The 18,432-nt window shown below is 31.9% G+C and overlaps 1 pseudogene; it reads left to right on the top strand.

Annotated features, from left to right (window-relative positions):
* Nucleotides 1-12,274: 12,274 nt before the first annotated feature.
* LOC145102196 (acyl-CoA--sterol O-acyltransferase 1 pseudogene) lies at nucleotides 12,275-13,517 on the top strand (annotated as a pseudogene).
* The last annotated feature ends 4,915 nt before the right edge of the window (nucleotides 13,518-18,432 follow it).

Genomic DNA, 18,432 nt, shown 5'->3' with positions numbered 1-18,432 from the left:
GATACCGATGAAGGTTACCGATTGAAAGATACTGATGTTGATTACCGGTTGCAAGATACCGATGTGCGTTTACCGGTTGAAAGATACCGAGGAAGGTTACCGGTTGAAAGATACCGACGATATTGTATAGTATGTGGTATGATGGGGGAACTCACTAAGCTTTGTGCTTACAGTTGTAGTTTTGGTTTCAGGTACCTCTTCGTCGAAGGGGAAGGAGTCGACGATGTAGCATCGCATCACACTCACACTCATGATTTCCGCAATGAGTTTTTAGGACTATACTCTGATGTTTTATTACTTTTGATGTTATGGTTTGGGGCACAACAACATGATTTTGTGATGTGTTGATTATATGACAATATTTTGGTAAAAACGTTTATGGAATTGTTACCTTAAAAATGAAATTTTCGGGCTTAAATTGTGGGATGTTACAAAATAGCTTTTGTTCTTGAGTTTCTTGATGTTTTCTAGCTGTTTAACAAGTGATTCAAGCATACATCATGCTAAGGCAAGATTACATACAATATAGGAGCTTGATAGGGTGATTAGGATCCAAAAACACTAATGTGTGTTCTTGGTGTTCTTGGTGAAATGAAGAACACTTGAAGATCTATCAAAATGCAGTGATTTCATGGATGGGATCAAAGGGTTGTACTAGATAAATAGATGTAACAACAAATCAAAGGAAATAATTCTTACATTTTTGGAAGATCAAGATGAAGATCCTATGATACTTGAGAGAGAAATCGGGTTTCTAGTCTTGAAAGGGAAGAGAAATCAGGAAGGTGATGAAAACTCATGTATATAACATGAGTTCACGGCCTAACATGAATTTACAACCCAAACATGAAGGTTTGGCCGTAAACTCCTCATAATGGGTTTAAATCTTGATTAAGGTACAATGGATTCAAGCAGATACTTCCTGACACCCGATTCTTGAATATATTAGGCTTAGAACACTCAAACAGACTCTAAACAATGCTAAAAGATAGCAGAAACAAGTCTGAATTTGATTGAATTCGTTGAATGTACAAGATAGAAATTCCGGGTTGTCACAAAACGCCTATTCTGCAGGTAGTGCTAATCACATGGAAATTATGTTCATTATCTAAATTATTGTTCAAATTAAATTTCTCGATTTGCATCTAACTATAGTTTTTGTTCTGCTATAAATCAGTGATCTCTATGGGTGTGGCGGGGAGTTTCGATTTTGGTCATTGTTAGCATACTTCTATTTCCTTTAGCAGCTGCTGGTAAGACTAGCGAGTTTATTAGATATTTGAAATTATGTTAATATATCAATTTGATAATTTTGTTGAATGAGGTTAGGAAATTAAGGGGTGTTTGGCAAAGAAACTTATTACTTATTATCTTATAACTTATTAGCTTATTAGCTTATGAGTTAATAATTAAGTATATGGTAACATATGAAAAAATGACATATTAGAGGTTCTCCACCGAAATAAGTTATTTTCATCCACATATTTTTTTAACTTATAGTGGTGTGGAACCTAATAATTTGTTTTAAAAAGCTTAGCCAAACACCCCCTAAGAACAGATGTAATCGCCCTATCTCTTTCATTTTCATGTGTTTTGGGTTTTCTTTCATTTACGACCTTTTCCACCATGGTTATGTTATATATTCTTTACAAAATTTGAAATGAAAAATCGTCCATTTCTTATTTTTTTTTTTTTACCTTTTCAGTTTTCTAGTGTGTCGTGATGACAAGATTTGTGTGGTTGTATGCATCCATTCAACTTTTAGTTTGAGGTACTCTTCGCACATATATTCTACAATGTTGTAAGAAGTTTAATTCATACTTCAATTTTTTCTTTTGAGATACGATTAAATACTGTGATTTAGAACCTTGAATTGATGTTATGCAGATGTGGGGTTGTAGTGTGTATGAGAGAGAGAGAGAGTAGGCCAATATTTGAATTGAATAAAACATTAAATTAAATACAAAAAACCTAAAAAAGTATTATTAAAAAGGAAATATAATCTTTTTAGTTTTCTAAGGAAAAAAAAACAAAAACAAAAAAAACTAGCATAAAAGATCTCAATCCAAAAAAACCGAGGTTTGGACCAACCCTCAGAAAAAAGGCATATCACAAGGATCGTTTTCCTACTTTTGTCTAATAATAATAATAATAATAAATCATTTTAATTAATTAATTAGTATTTATAAATTCAGGGGTATTTTATGTATTTTTCCAAAATCAGTTTTGAATGGATATTCGAATTTAGGATCTAAGCTGCCATTAGACTGAACCTAAGGACCAAAACTGACAATTTTCGAAAGTTTTTGTCTTCTTCCCCTACATCTCGTTGCAGCAGTAGCACACAGGTTTTCCATTTGTGCACCTGTTTATGTCGAGAATCATAGAAAGCAACTGTCCCCAAACCTCCTATTCATTAATTTCGGACCTTATGAAGCTTTCCTCATTTCCTGTTTTATCTAGTTGCAGGGTTATTTTATGAATCATAGTGTGTTATGTAGTGGCATAATAGATAAAAAATCAAAAAATTTCCACTACAAACGGAAAGTAAGTGGCACCTAACTAAAACCGTACATGTAAGTATACGAACGAACATTTTCTACTAAAATACCTTCTAAAGAGTTCAATTGCGATATTTACTATTATTTATATAAGATAGATAGATGGGGAGGGTGGGGACCGGGGATAATGACTTAGGCGGGGACTTGGGATTTTTTTTGGTTGATTTAATAAAAAGAATAAGAAATCTTAACAAAATAGATAAAAGAAATTAAAAAACAATTTTGGTACATATTAGTTATTTTAGGTAGGATGTCAATTATGGAGACCAAAACCATACAATATATATAAAACTATGTGTCATGTCCATATAATACACGAGTTTATTTAAAAATAGATTAAACATTAAAATGTAAGCATAATGTACAACTTTAAAATAAGAAAGAAAGAAACATATTTATTGCAATTTAGTATCATATATATGATATTTAATTTTACATATATAAGTATATGATTTTAATTTTAAAAATTGAAACAAACCAAAAATGACAAGTGGATAATATTTATTTTAAAAATACCACCAAATAAAAAATATCAAAACTATTGAGAGATTGACATGTAGCAAAAAAAATCCTTCATTTATTAAGGAGGATTGAACCACTGATCCACCATCAAATTTTTTATGCCATAACCATATAATTTTGACAACCACAGGATCTATTTTTACAATTTTTTTTGTCTAATAAAGATTGAATAATAAATTTGCTATTAAAATTCTACATTTTACAAAATAAAAAAAAAAAAGGAAAAATGTTATGTTTGCTTTGTAATACTTGAAAAAAGATTAAGGAAAGAGGTTGTAGACGATGCCAAGTACTATGCGTTGAAAGATCACTAGCCTTAATCTTTAAGCTTTGTTGTGAAATTGTTGATGAAAATGGAGGTTCTTATGCTAAGATAAAGAAACTATGTATCTTGATTTTCGTAATATTTTTAAAATGATAATAATTTGTTGAAACCTAAGGCTTAAAAGTTTTTGTTACTTTTCTTGGGGTCAGGGTTTATTGTGAAAATATCTTTCGGGTTGTATACGCGTCACTACTACAAACGTAAATATATAATTCACTTGTTCAAAAATGCACAACATGTTTGAGGAAGAACAATTCACTATCGATAAAATAACTCACTCTATAACATCCAAAAACAGTATGATATTTTTGAACGACTTCATCTAACAAAAATAATCATACGAGATGAAGCATCAATAGGAGATGTCATTGTGGTAAGACTCCCATTTGGTGGAAAGATAATGATTTTAGGAGGTGATTTCAAAAAAGTTTTGCCGGTCCTAAGACATGGCATGATAGCACAGATTGCTGACTCCATCCTATGAATGTCATCGATTTGGTCTTTGATTATAAAAGTTGTGGTTAACAAATATGAGAGCACTAATCGATCCATTGTTCTCAAACTCTCTGTTAAGAGTCGATCATAGAGTCGAAGAAACGGTAAACGAAAGCTTTATTTGCATCCCGGATGATATGGTTATTCTCTGATAAAGTTAAATCAATAGATGTTTTTATGATGTAATATTTCCATTTTTGCAAATCAATAGATCTAATTTAGACCATATCATTTCACACGGAATATTGTCCACCAAATTGATATTAAAATTTTTCAACACAATATAAATGATGCGAAAAAGTTGTTGGTTAACATGTTGGCAAGAAGGTATTTTGCCAAGGTTTGCTCTATGCTAAAAAGAAGATGAAATGTTTACATTTAACTTGAAGACTAAAACAATTTTCTATTCAACTATATTTTGCGATGACAACTAATAAAGCTTAGGGATAAACAATTATGAATGTATGTGTGTGACTATATATATATATATATATATATATATATATATATATATATATATATATATATATATATATATATATATATAATCGATATTCTCATATGGAAAACATTACGTTGTATTGTCTAGAGGGACATTACATTGTGCGATTAATAATATACCATCAGACATTAGTAACTATATGTGTCTTTTTAGTTATTATAACTAATGATTAAACCTTCACAAAGCTTTTAATGAAAGTCTTAATATGTTTTAAACAAAATTACATAAATGGTCCTTATGTTTTCCAAGATTCTTGGTTTTCATTCCGAACGTTTTTAATTACACATATTATCTAGATGGTTTTCGTCCTGAAAAAAAAAACCTTATTGCCAAAACAAAGTATACACACACACCAATCTATATACACACACACACACTAATATGGGTGAAAGTTCTGTTTTGTAATAGTTGATGTGTACAATGATTGCAAATCTATGTCTTATGTTCATACATCAAACAATGAATTATCCAGTTAGTTTACGTCAAGTTTTGGGACTTCATTTGCACATTAATTCATTGACGTTAATGACAACAAGTTCCATGGCTTACTTCTTGATTAAATCTGTTATTCCAAAAGCGTACATAGGGATTTCAAAATCGGTTAAATTCCTGCTCTATAAAAATAGATAACATCAATGGTGAAGTAGGTTGCTTTGTAACCTCACTCCAAGTTTCTGCTCTTCACAATTTATGCTTATTTTTGAATTTAGGAGTAGCATTGTAACACTTGGATTTGTAAGTTTCGTGGTTAGCCCTCCATATTAAAAAGCATGGCATTTTGGTCCCATTGGTTAGTATGTGGGGCGTACCATAGTGTATGATTGGCGTACTAGCTAAGGATTGGTCGTGGAGCTCATTTACGTATGCCGAGCGTACGTGGAGTACGTTGGGCGTATGTGAGCCGATAAGAAACCCAAATTTTAGGGTTTTACACCCTATTTAAACCTTGTGATAGCCTCACTAGGTTAAGTTTAGATAGCCTCCATCCCCTTTTGTCCAGAAAATGGAACCCTAAGTGAGATCTTTAGATTTTGAGCCTTCAAGTGTGATTTTTGGTGCTTTGTGAAGGAGAAGAAGAAGTGAACCATTTAAAGTGGTGTTTAGAGCTTAAAGATTTTATATTTGTTCTTCATTTGCTTTCCTTGTGAGGTAAAAAGCTTCCATCTTGCTAATCCATGTTGCTAGATCTAGTTTAGTGCCACTTTTGTAATTTTTGAGTCCATGGTTGGGTTGTTGAGCCTCTTGATTCACTCCAAAAGTGATTGATGGTAGATCTAGGGCTATTTAGGTTCATTTGTCCATAAATGCAAGATTTATGGCATTTGTGGTGTCATGCATGTGTGAAGTCATTTGATAATCTCTTTTGAGCTCTAAAAGCCTCATTAAGCCATGCATGCATGTAAAGTTGGCAACATTACGTGATAAATCACCTTAAGGAAGTGAGATCTAAGTGTTGGAGTGGAGTCTTAACTGTTTAAGATCTGCAAGGGAAAATTGGCTAAGAGGATGGAGTACGATGGGCGTACAAGCAGGTACGATGCACGTTCAAGCTCTAAAGCAAGTACACTTAGTGTACCCGCGTACTCAGCAGATGGGCTTCGATATGTTAGGCTCACGGTGTTGGGCCATATTTGGACTCTAGATGATTAGGGTCTTGTTGGCCCATCAGAATATTATTCTGGGCTAAGGATATTTAATTGGACCGTTAGTTAAAGGCCCATGAGAGGGTTTGGGCACAATTTGGAAAATTGGGCCATGTTTGGGCCTTGGAGGATTATCTTGGAATTTGGGCTTTTGGACCATTAGATTTAGCCAATTCAGGGAAAGGGTAAATTAGGTCTTTTACCCTAGTTTGGAATTAGGATCCAATTATTAATTATATTTTATTTTATGATTGATAGCGCAAGGATTTTGGCGAGCCAACAACCAGAGATTTTTCTATGAGATTCAACAGTGTGAGGTGAGTTTTCATACTGTGTTTAGCGGGTTGAAGGAACCAATGTTGGCTCATGGTTTGATATATATATATATATATATATATATATATATATATATATATATATATATATATATATATTGGTATGCTAGTTGCCTGCATGACTCTTTCATTCTTATGTGTATATATTTACCAAGCAGGGATCGATGTCAGGGGATGGCCTGATGAGTGTACTGTATGCTATTATCTTTGTGATTATCGCATGTGTTTATTTGATTCTATGATTATATGTTTATAGGTAGACTGGGCGGGGCCCGACGCCAGGCGAGGCCTGATAGATGACATATCTATATACCAAGCGAGGCACGATGTCGGGCGGGGCCCGTTATGTGTTTATTTATGTATGTCAGGTATGTGGTATTTTGGGAAAATCATTAAGCTTTGTGCTTTGGTTTTTAGGTTTATGTTTCAGGTACATCTGGTGCAAAAGGGAAGAGCTCAGGATGATTGAAGTGCACACACGTTTTTTCTTTGATGTTTACTATGATATTGTGGTGTTTTGATAAATTTGTTATATTTGGGGTCTTTTGATGATATCTTGAATATTGTTTTATTAAATTAAAAATGAAATTTTTAGGTCTTATTTTTGGGACGTTACAAGCGAGATTTCTAGGTCAGTTCAACCATAACATCATTTAACTAATATATTCCACAATAAAAACCCTAAATTGAATATCGACACAATCTCCAAATTTGATGCCATAAATCAAATCCTCTGGGTTCATATTTGGTGCGTAATCAAAATGGAATAATGGAGGAATACCTAGAAGCTGATATGTACCTCTATGTAGTGTGTGTATCTGCAATAGGTTAAAATAGAAAAAAAATCGATAGATTTAAGCTATGAAAAGAAGACCTCTAATCTTCACCATTTTCGTTTTACCTATATGTGAAATTTTAGTATAGAAAGATGCCTTGATTTTGTTTGTTGGGTTGCTTGTATTTGGAAATAAGTAGGAGATCATTTTGCATAGATGATTCTTTTTTGGGTGTTACGATTTACAAAAGGAAAAATAAGTTCTCATTTGGAATTCCACTGATTAAAAATTAAGGTTGAGATTGGTGAGGGTCATTTTGGTTTAGAGGGAAAAAAGAGAAGTGGGGTGGGTATGTCATATGTGGAATATATATATATATATATATATATATATATATATATATATATATATATATATATATATGGGGATAGGGAATATATATATTACAGCCCCACCTAAGCTTAGGTAGTAAACCTCTAAAATATGTCGTTTTAACATGCTAAATATACCCGGTTTGGTTTCACTTGGTAAATATATCATTCTCCATAACATTTCTTTCTTTCATTATCGTTTTATCATCTCTATTTTCTTTCCTCAGTTATCGTTTATTACTTCATCCAAGTGAACATTACTAAACCCTAAACCTAAACCTAAACTCTAAATTTAAACCCTAAACACTAAAGCTAAACCCTAAACCCTAAATCTAAACACTAAACCCTAAACCCTAAACCCTAAACCCTAAACCTAAACCCTAAACCCAAAACCTTAACCCTAAACCCTCAACCCTAAACATAAACCTAAACCCTAAACCCTATTGTGTCGATCTTGAATTTACATCTTGAAATATTAATCGTGAATCCATTAACCGTAATCTTTATATAGTAAAACAATGTATTTTCAAGAGATTTAGTACCTAAGCTTAGGTGTGGCTGTAATGTATATTCCCTTTTCCCTATATATATATATATATATATATATATATATATATATATATATATATATATATATATATATATATATATATATATATATATAAGAAAAATATGGAAAATAAATTTAATAACGAAAATTTTATCATTTTAGTTTTTAGAGGGACCAAAAACCACATAAAAACAAGCTGAAAAACACCACCAGCCTAAAACTTTCATGCTTTGGATCATTTTCTAAAAAGAAATGCTTATCATAAAGACTTTTATAGTGCTGTCATATATATATATATATATATATATATATATATATATATATATATATATATATATATATATAGAGAGAGAGAGAGAGAGAGAGAGATCTACGTTCAACTATTCTAACTAATTATTGTATATCTATCGTATGATATGAGAATGATAAAGAAAATATGTTGTTTGATAATATAAATATGTTCAATCTTACATAACTATTGCCATTAACACACATTCTCATTAATTAAATCGTCTATAAGATTATTATTATTATTATTATTATTATTATTATTATTATTATTATTATTATTATTCTCATTTCTGTCAGAATGTTTTATTGGGTCGTATTTTGTCAGAATTAAAATGAATGAAAAACGATATGTGAGAACCAAAAAAATAATAATTAACGAGAATGCATGAAAACGACGATATTTTTTTAAGGTTGAACGTATGCGCATTGCTAAACAACTTATTCTCTTAGTAATTCTCATAGCGTAGGATAGATGTACAATAATTAGTTAGAATACTTTTATGCATACAATAACACAATAATTAGTTTGAATAGAATAACCTAAGCCTCTCTCTCTCTCTCTCTCTCTCTCTCTCTCTCTATATATATATATATATATATATATATATATATATATATATATATATATATATATATATATATAGAGAGAGAGAGAGAGAGAGGGTGCTGATATGCATACCCCATTGTTAATTATACACAAATCCATCATTATAAATCATATCGAAAAAAACAAATATCATAAAAGTCATAACTTTTTAACAAATAATCAGAAAAATTCCTAACTTTTTTGTTTTTTTATTTTTTAAAATTTTGCTATGGCTACAATTTTTTCGCAGAATTATCACTCTAGCTCACTTAACGTGTTTCTAAATTAACTATGTTAACCTTTTTGAAAAATTATTCTAAAATTGGGTTTAAAGTTCAAATTTGGTCATTATAGTTTGCAAAAAATTACACAACATGATATTTTAATTTAATTTTTCGATTTTTATATACTTTTTTTTTATTTCGGTATATATATATATATATATATATATATATATATATATATATATATTATTCATTTTGTATATATTTTATTTATTTTTGTTTTTTATTTATTCTAATATATTCATACATTTTACACTTTTTTTTATTTTTTAAAGTTTTTGTTTACATATTTCATTCAGTATTATATTTTAATTTTATCGTATCCTTTTCGTATTATTAGTTTTCATTTTTTTTTTATCTTTTTCTTGATCTTCTTCAAAAAATATAAAATATATTAAGATATTCGAGTATATTACAATTTAGGTAATTTATAGTTTTTGTATTTTTTTATTCGAGTAAATAAAATAGTTGTAATTATACTTCAACTTATTTTCTTTTTATTTTTGTTATTCTTTACTGCTATTATATTACTGTTACGAAAAAAATAAAAATTAAAAAATAGCTCTTTTATTAAGTATTAATGTTTCAAGTTGTGATATAACTTGAAAACTAAATCATATTTATATATGTTTTATCAATAATTTAAATTCAAGATAATATTTTTCAATTTGATAATAGACTAAAAGAAGAAATAAAAAAATTAATAATAGTCAGACTTTATACAAAAAACTTGTTATTGTATTTTATATTGAATTCAAGTTCATTTACTTGCATCAAAATAAATAAAAACATTCGAAAAACTATACATAACTAAAATAGAAAAATATAGAAAACAATAGGTATAAAAGGTAAAAAAAATAAAAATAAAAACTAAGTTGCTGAAAAATAAAGTTAAAAAATGAAAATAGACAATATATATATATATATATATATATATATATATATATATATATATAATAAAAAATGTGTATATAAAAAAACCGAAAATAAATAAAGTATACAAAGAACAAAAAATAATGCTAAAAAAAGTTAATAATTTTTTTGCAAACTAAAAGGACCAAATTTGAACTTTAAACCATATTTTAGGATTGATTTTATAAAAAAGATAAGAAAATTAACCATAAAACTCGTTTAGTAGGCTAGAGTGATAACTGTAAGAGAATGTCGTGGCCTTAGCAGTAATAAAAAAATGTTAGAACTATTTTCAACCTCATGTTAAAAATTTAGAACTTTTATGATATTAGTCCTATAAAAAAGGTCAGAATTTTTTTTTTCATTTCTTAATTAATTTTGGCATGTTTGGCATTAAGCATTTGAAAGCTTCTAGGTTGTAGCGTTTAAGAGCTTGTATGTTCTAGCATTTAACAAAATGTTCCGTTTTAAACAGAAAAAAACTTCATTTGACACTACATACTTTTAGCTTTTAGTTTAAAGAAAACACTCAAAATCTAAAAGCTATCTCACGTAGCGTTTAACAGAATGCTACCAAATACCAGCTACTTGCTTCCAGGGCCGGTCCAGACAGTAGGCAACCCGGGCGACAGCCAAGGGCCCACGTCTCCAGGGGGCCCAAAATTTATGGGCTATGTAGTGTGCATATATAAAAATAATTATTACCTAAATGATTTTTAGGGCATAAAGTTGGTTCAAACTCAAATTAGCTCAAAAGATAAACAATTTGACTTGCTTGTATTGCTAATTGAACACGTGTATACTGAAGAATAAATGATATTTTTTTAATCTTTATTATATTGTTTTTGAGGGACACTTTTTTTTTTTTCTTTTTGCCCCGAGCCCCATATATGTTTGGGCGGACCCTGCTTGCTTCCTGCTATCTACTACCTGTTATAGGCTAGTTTTGTCAAATACGACTTTTGTTGTTTAACAAAATGTGATTAGCTACCTGCTTCCTACTATAGTAGTGTTTATTTTTTCATTCAGACTATCCATGTGTTATTTTTTCGTTTCGACTATCTTTGTATTATAACTATCACTATGTTATTTTGTTGTCCCAACTATCTGTTATTTTTTTTTCTTCCGACTATCCATTTCTTATTTTTTTGTTTAGATTATCATCGTGTTATTTTTTTGTTCGGACTATCCATGTATTGTTCAATAGTTTTTTTTTTTTTTTACGAAAATAACAACAAAAGTATAACACCGAATAGTTCGAACAAAAAAATAATACAATGATAGTCTGAACAAAATTATAACACATGAATAGTTCCAATGGAAAATGTAACACAAAGATAAATAAACGAAAAAATAACAAATAGATAGTCCAAATGGAAAAAAAAAAACAACACATGAATTATTGGAACGAAAAAATAAGTTAGAGATAGTGTGAATGAAAACATAATATAAGGATATTCCGAACGAAAAAAGTATCACATGCATAGTATGAATGAAAAAAATAACATAGCAACAGTCGGAACAAAAAAACTAACATAAGAGTTGTCGGAAATAAAAAATAACATGGAGATAGTCGGAATGAAAAGTAACATAGGGATAGTCTAAATAACTAAAATAACATAATGATAATCCAATCGAAAACACAATACAATTATAGTCCAAATGGAAAAAAAATAGTACAATGATAGTCCGAACGAAAAAATGACATATGAATAGTCCGAACAGAAAAAATAACACAACAATTGTTGGAAAAATAACATGTAAATAGTCTGAACTCTAGGAGAAACCTTTTATACTATGTACGTATAGATTAGAATGTTCTGCTTGATGTGAAAGTTTGTCTACTATTCAACTAAATGTTCCTGATATTACTCATAATGCACTGCACAATTATAATACTAAAAACTGTTAGTGTATCTGATAATAAATAAAATAAACTTTGTTTTATTATTATTATTTATATTATTGTTATTTTTAATATTTTTTAAATAATAATAATAAATTAAATAATATCAATAAAAAACAATAAAATATAAAAAAATACAAAAAAAAAATACAAAAACAAAAATAAAGTTTAAAAAGGATGATGCGTGCTTATAGAATTATCGATTTTTATTTAGATCCCCTTATTTATATATTCACATCATCTGCAGAATTCAATTCATCAAGGAGTGAGAAACATAAAAATTAATAGCCGGATGGAGGGGGAAGCATACAATTTCATTTTAGATTGGAGTGTAGCTGTGGCATCTCTCTTCTACTGTCACAGTGTTGGCAAGTTTACTGCACCTGGTACAACTCGATTCGTGGCTTTGTTTCCTGTTATGTTTCTCTTCTTCTATCTTCCTTTAAATCTCTACACGATGTTTCTTTGTGGTCCAACCTTTTTCTTCATTTCGTGGCTTGGAAGCTTCAAGCTCGTTCTATATTCTTTTGGTAAAGGCCCTTTATCTTCACATCCACCCCTCCCTTTATCTCACTTCATTTCTTCAGCTTGCCTACCTATCAAGGTCAAAAGAAACCAAGAAGACACATCCGATCAAATCACAAAAAGGCCTCAAAGATCGATCATAGATTATGCTCCTAGAGTTTTTCTCTTACTAATAGCAATCAAGGCCTATGACTATAAAGCCAATCTCCATCCTCTGTTGTTAACATCAATTTATTCCTATTACATCTTCTTCTGGCTGGAGTTAATCCTAGCTGTGGCTGCTTCTTTAGCTCGAACCCTAGTTGGCGTTGAGCTTGAACCACAATTTGATGAGCCTCACCAGGCAACCTCTGTCCAGAACTTTTGGGGAAAAAGATGGAACCTTATGGTGTCTAGTATACTACGCCCTACAGTCTACCATCCATCTCGAGCAATCTTTGGCCGTGTAGTTCCTGAAAGATGGGTATCGGTGCCCGCTGTTTTCACGACGTTTCTTGTGTCTGGGATCATGCACGAGATAATATTTTACTACCTTGGCCGGTTAACCCCAACATGGGAAGTCACTTGGTTTTTCGTAATTCAAGGGGTTTGGGTTGGAATTGAGATAGTGATCAAGAAAACCATTGGTCGTCAGTTTAAGCCCCAACGAGTGGTATCCCGGGTCTTAACTTTGGTATTTGTGATAACTACGAGCTTTTGGCTGTTCTTTCCACCATTCATGAGATTGAATCCGTTTGCTAGAGGTTGTAGAGAGCTTATGGCATTTGCAGGGCTTTTTAAACATGGATATCTAATTAGGCCAGACGAGTATTCATGTCCATACTTTTAGTTTCATGTATAATTGTCTATGTAGCAACAAACTTCTGCTTTAGTCTGGATTATCTCTGTTTCAATCCATTTTCTTTTAACGGTTTATATTAATATCTTTTATCATTGTATATTTTTTTAATTAGTGGTATTTTCATGAAAAGAGAACACACATTTATATACATAATAACATCCTTTTGTTATATATATATATATATATATATATATATATATATATATATATATATATATATATATATATATATATATATATATCATTGTTGCAGAAATCAGTATTAATCGGCGATAAATCTTGGATTAATCGCTTGGCGTTCTCCAACCGTCAAGGATTAAGGCATTAATCGGAAATTTAGGATTAATCGGGTTTGGCGGGATTAATCGGTCAACAAAAGTAAAAAAATCCGAAAAAAGTCAAAAAAATCGAAAAAAAAATCAAAAAAAGGTAAAAAAATTTTAAATTTTTTTTAGAAAAATTCAAAAAACCAACTTTCTTTTTTTACTCCAAAATTTTCAAATTTTCAAAATTTCAAATATTATACAAAAATGTTCATATTTTCGTATTTCCAAATTTCCAAATTACAACTTTTCTTATTTTCTAATTTTGAAGTACTTGTTTTTCTTATGATATATTAATATTTAATTAATTTTAATATTTTATTAATAATTTATGGTCCCCGATTAATCCTCGATTAATCCCCGCCAAGACCGATTAATCCCTTAACATCAGTCGACCGTCGAGCTACCGTCAAACGATTTTTACAACCCTTGATATATATATATATATATATATATATATATATATATATATATATATATATATATATATATATATATATATATATATATATATATATATATTAACGTTACCATATACGGCCACGTTAAACTTAACGGAAAGCACTAATTAGGCGTTATCAAGCCAGGGCCTTGCCCAAGCTGGCCAGCATTAAGCCGGTAGCCCGTCTCCCCTCATGAGGAAAGAATATTCCTCGTGGTCTGCTTATTTTCTCTCGACTAATCAGGTCATGACAAGAAGCCTGGTGACGCAACTTCGTCACTAGAACTGACGTCACTTGACAATTAGTTATCATGGGCATATTCCTCCCAATAAGAGGATACGACGTCTCACTCCCACATGGGAGAGTCTCTTCATTCCGTTAGAAACAGGTATAAAATGATCTCTTTCTGCCCAAGGAAGGGATCCATCATGTTCTCCACATAATTGACCCTAAACTCTCTCTCTAAGGAAGAACTAACTTGGTCGTCGGAGCGACATCCCGGGAGAACCCCCAGTCATCATTTAACGATTCTTCTGTGTTATGTTCACACGAAAAACTCTAGTAAAAACATGTCTACAAGCAACCAATTCGCCGCCGAACATATCACTGTTGGAATAGTGTCTAAGCCCGTAACTATATTTGGTATGTACTTGACCCGGTTATGCATGGTCCTTTTGGGTTGCCTTCTCCAAAGCAACTTGACAAGGTAATTTAAGGAGAAAGAGAGAGTATTATGATTTATTAATATATTATAAGAATAATATATTAAATGAGAAATCATATTTATTTAATTAGTATTGGTCATAAATTAATTAGGAATTAATTTGGTGGTCAAAAGAGATTAATTAAATGAAGGGGTATAAACTGTCAAATGTATGATAGTTGAGTTTTGGGTTAAGGAAACCTAATGGGCTTAAGGGGGAACGAAATTATGATGGGTATCCATCATATTTTCGTCCAAGGGCCTTATTCCAGAAGGTTCCATGGGCTGTTTGGTGACTAAGCTGTCCATTAGGGTTTAGAGTGAAACCCTAGTAACCTGTAAGTAGAAATATGACCCCTAGGGCATGAATTCGGCTACCACTTGATTCTAAGAGTACCCTAGGCCGATTTCTAGCCTCTCTCTCCCTCTCTCATATTGCCTTCTGGCTTGTGGGGGTTGTGAACCATTAGAGGAGTTACATTTGTGACTCTAGGCTCAAAAGAAGAAGATATACAAGATCTAAGCCAACCATTGCAGAGGTAAACATCTAGATCTGATTCTATATGTTAATTTTGTTGTTTATATGCTAGATTAGGGTTTGTAAGTCTTGGAATCAAAGCATGTTCAATAAAGAAACCTAGATCAAAGCATTAGGGTTTGTATGAGCACATAGGAATGTTTCTTATGCATAAAACCCATCAGTGGTATCAGAGCTTTGATTGGTTTCAGTTGTATGTGATGCTTAACTGCTTTAATTGCTGAAAAAACGATTTTTGGTCCCTGCCCTACTCAACTCGGCGAGTCAGTACCTGGACTCGGCGAGTTGGCCCCTACTCGGCGAGTCCAGGCCTGACTCGGCGAGTCAGTTCGTCAGAATTAGGGTTTTTCAGGTTTTTGCTGCTGTTTTGACTTGGACTTGATGCTTAATTTGTTTTATGAAGTTAAGATCGGAATTTTATCTATATTAAGTGCTTATCCTTGCCAAAAGAATAGATAATTTCAAATCCTTTTAAATATTAGTTATTTATGTGATAAATATGGATTATTTAAAAAATTATTTGGTAATTATCTAATGACTAAAATTAAGATTAGGTCAAATATAGATAATTATGAAATTAATTGGTTAATTTGAATTATTTGTTATTTGATCCCTTATGTTTTGAAAAGTTCAAAACTTGCCCTAAAGTTTTGAAATTTGAATTTTGTAATTAAAAGTTTAATTTTGAATAATTTAAATTTCAAACCCTTAGAATTTTACAAGTTTAAAATTCAACCCTATACTATTATATATTATTACAAGCTTAATTAATATATATATATATATATATATATATATATATATATATATATATATATATATATATGTGTGTGTGTGTGTGTGTGTATAACTTTAAATGCTAGTGTTACCGTTAGTAGGCCTCATTCACGAAGCCAGTCTATAAGGTGGGTATAAGATTGCTGCCTATAAAATGGCGCTTAATGGGTGTACACTCACACCTACCGCTTGCTTGACTGGTGGAGGGTTGTTAGCCGAACGGGTAGGATAGGGCAACCCTCTCCTCATTAAAAGTATAATGTTGAACATAAAGTAACTACATGTTTTACAAATTCCCATTCCTAGTTACTTTAGGGTAAAATGTGAAAATGATGCTAATCCATGGAATTACACTTCGTACCCTTGTCAAACGTTGATGGAGCGTGTGTAGTTAACCGGCACATCAATTTGGGGATGACATTGGTAGCGAAGGGTGACTCGATGTTTGTCATAGATCAATGGAGCGTGTGTGGTTTACCGGCACATTGATTAGGTGATAGAGACATTGAGTGCACCACGTTGATTCGCATGGTTATTCACAAATTTGTTTGTGATCCTCGGCATCCCAATCGCAAATTTGAAATGCATATCGAGATTTAAACATGCCATTGAAAAGTTCAATGAATCTCAAAGATCTAGGAGTTTTCAATACATTTAAAACCTAAATTGCTTTTTTGTTTTTCATGGTGAGAATTAGTGAATCGTCATTCACTTACCTTCAAATTATTTACTTTTAGAGTACGACATCCCTTTCTAAGTTGTAAATAATGTTGTTGGATCCTAGCCCTAATTTCTCATTTGGGTGTTTAATTGGGGTTCATTTCTAATCAAACTTTGTTCCCTTCTTTTTCAGATGTCTGCAAACAACAACAACAATGCTTCTGGGCCATTCTCGTTGATGAACTTGTGTCAGAAAGTGACATTTGATGGTTCAAACTTCAACGAGTGGATGAGGTATATCCGCATGATCACACGCTACGAGGACAAAGAATATGTCCTCGATGAAAAGCTTGAGAAGATCGTCCCAGATGTTGCTACTCCTGAGGAATTGGCCGCCTTTGAGGCCCACGAGCGTGATGCCACGAAAGTTCACTGCATCATGCTAGCCACCATGAACCTCGAACTCCAAAAGTCCTATGAGGACATGTATCCATATGAAATGCATCAGGATTTGCTGGACAGGTATCACCAGAGCGCGAGGCAAGAGCGCTATGAGATCATTACTAACATGATCACCGCTAAGATGGGGAGTGGAGAATCCCTAACCTCTCATTTGCAAAGAATGCAGAGGTATGTTGATCGTCTTCTAAAATTTAATGTTAAGTTTGATGAGGATTTGGCCATCGACATAATCCTCCACTCCTTGCCCTCCTGCTACAATCAGTTCAGGATGACCTACCATATGAACAAAGAGGAGGTCTCCTTGAGCAAGCTCCAAGGGCTCTTGAGGACTGCTGAGAGCAACCTCAAAGACAAATCCGTTGCACCGTCCCCTGCTGTGGCCGCTCCTGTGATGGCAATGGGTCAAGGAAAGGGCAAAAAGTGGAAGGCTCCATGTAAGAGCCACCATAAGGGGAAACCCCGTGATGGTTCGTCCTCAAGTGGGACCAAAGTTGGCTCCGTTAAACCCTCTTCCGATCCTAAAGAAGCAGAGTGCTTCTATTGCCACCAAAAGGGCCACTGGAAGCGAAGCTGCCCTCAATATCTGCAGGAGATAAGAGATGGGAAGATCAAGCCCACATTTGCAGGTATGTATTCTATTAAATCTAATAACTCATCATTTGCTACTTCATGGGTTATTGATACAGGATGTGGTTACCACATTTGTTCTGATTTGCAGGGCTTAAAAAGAAGTAGGGAGATGGAGCATGGGAAGATGAACCTGATTATGGGAAACAGAAGATCATCGTCTGTAACCAAAGTCGGTGTTTATTCTTTAGTGTTGAGTAATGGGTTAGGAATAGATTTAGAGAATTGCTGTTATTCGCCAGATATGGCAAGAAACATTATTTCTTTTCACGGGTTGTTTAGACAAGGTTTCAGATATTCTTTTGATAATAGTAATGGTTCTATTAATGTTTTTTTGAATGGTGTCTTTTATTTCAATGCATTACCTTGTAATGGGATTTATGAATCTATGATGATTGTTGATAATTTTGGAAATAATGTTTTGAATATTGATTCATCTACTAGTCTAGAAAAAGCATGCTTGTGGCATTGTTG

The sequence above is a fragment of the Lactuca serriola genome, chromosome 4 (assembly GCF_051521515.1).
Source record: "Lactuca serriola cultivar US96UC23 chromosome 4, Lser_US96UC23_V15, whole genome shotgun sequence".
Lineage (NCBI taxonomy): Eukaryota > Viridiplantae > Streptophyta > Magnoliopsida > Asterales > Asteraceae > Lactuca > Lactuca serriola.
Note: the sequence above shows the minus strand (reverse complement) of the source record. Positions and strands in the feature narration are given on the sequence as shown.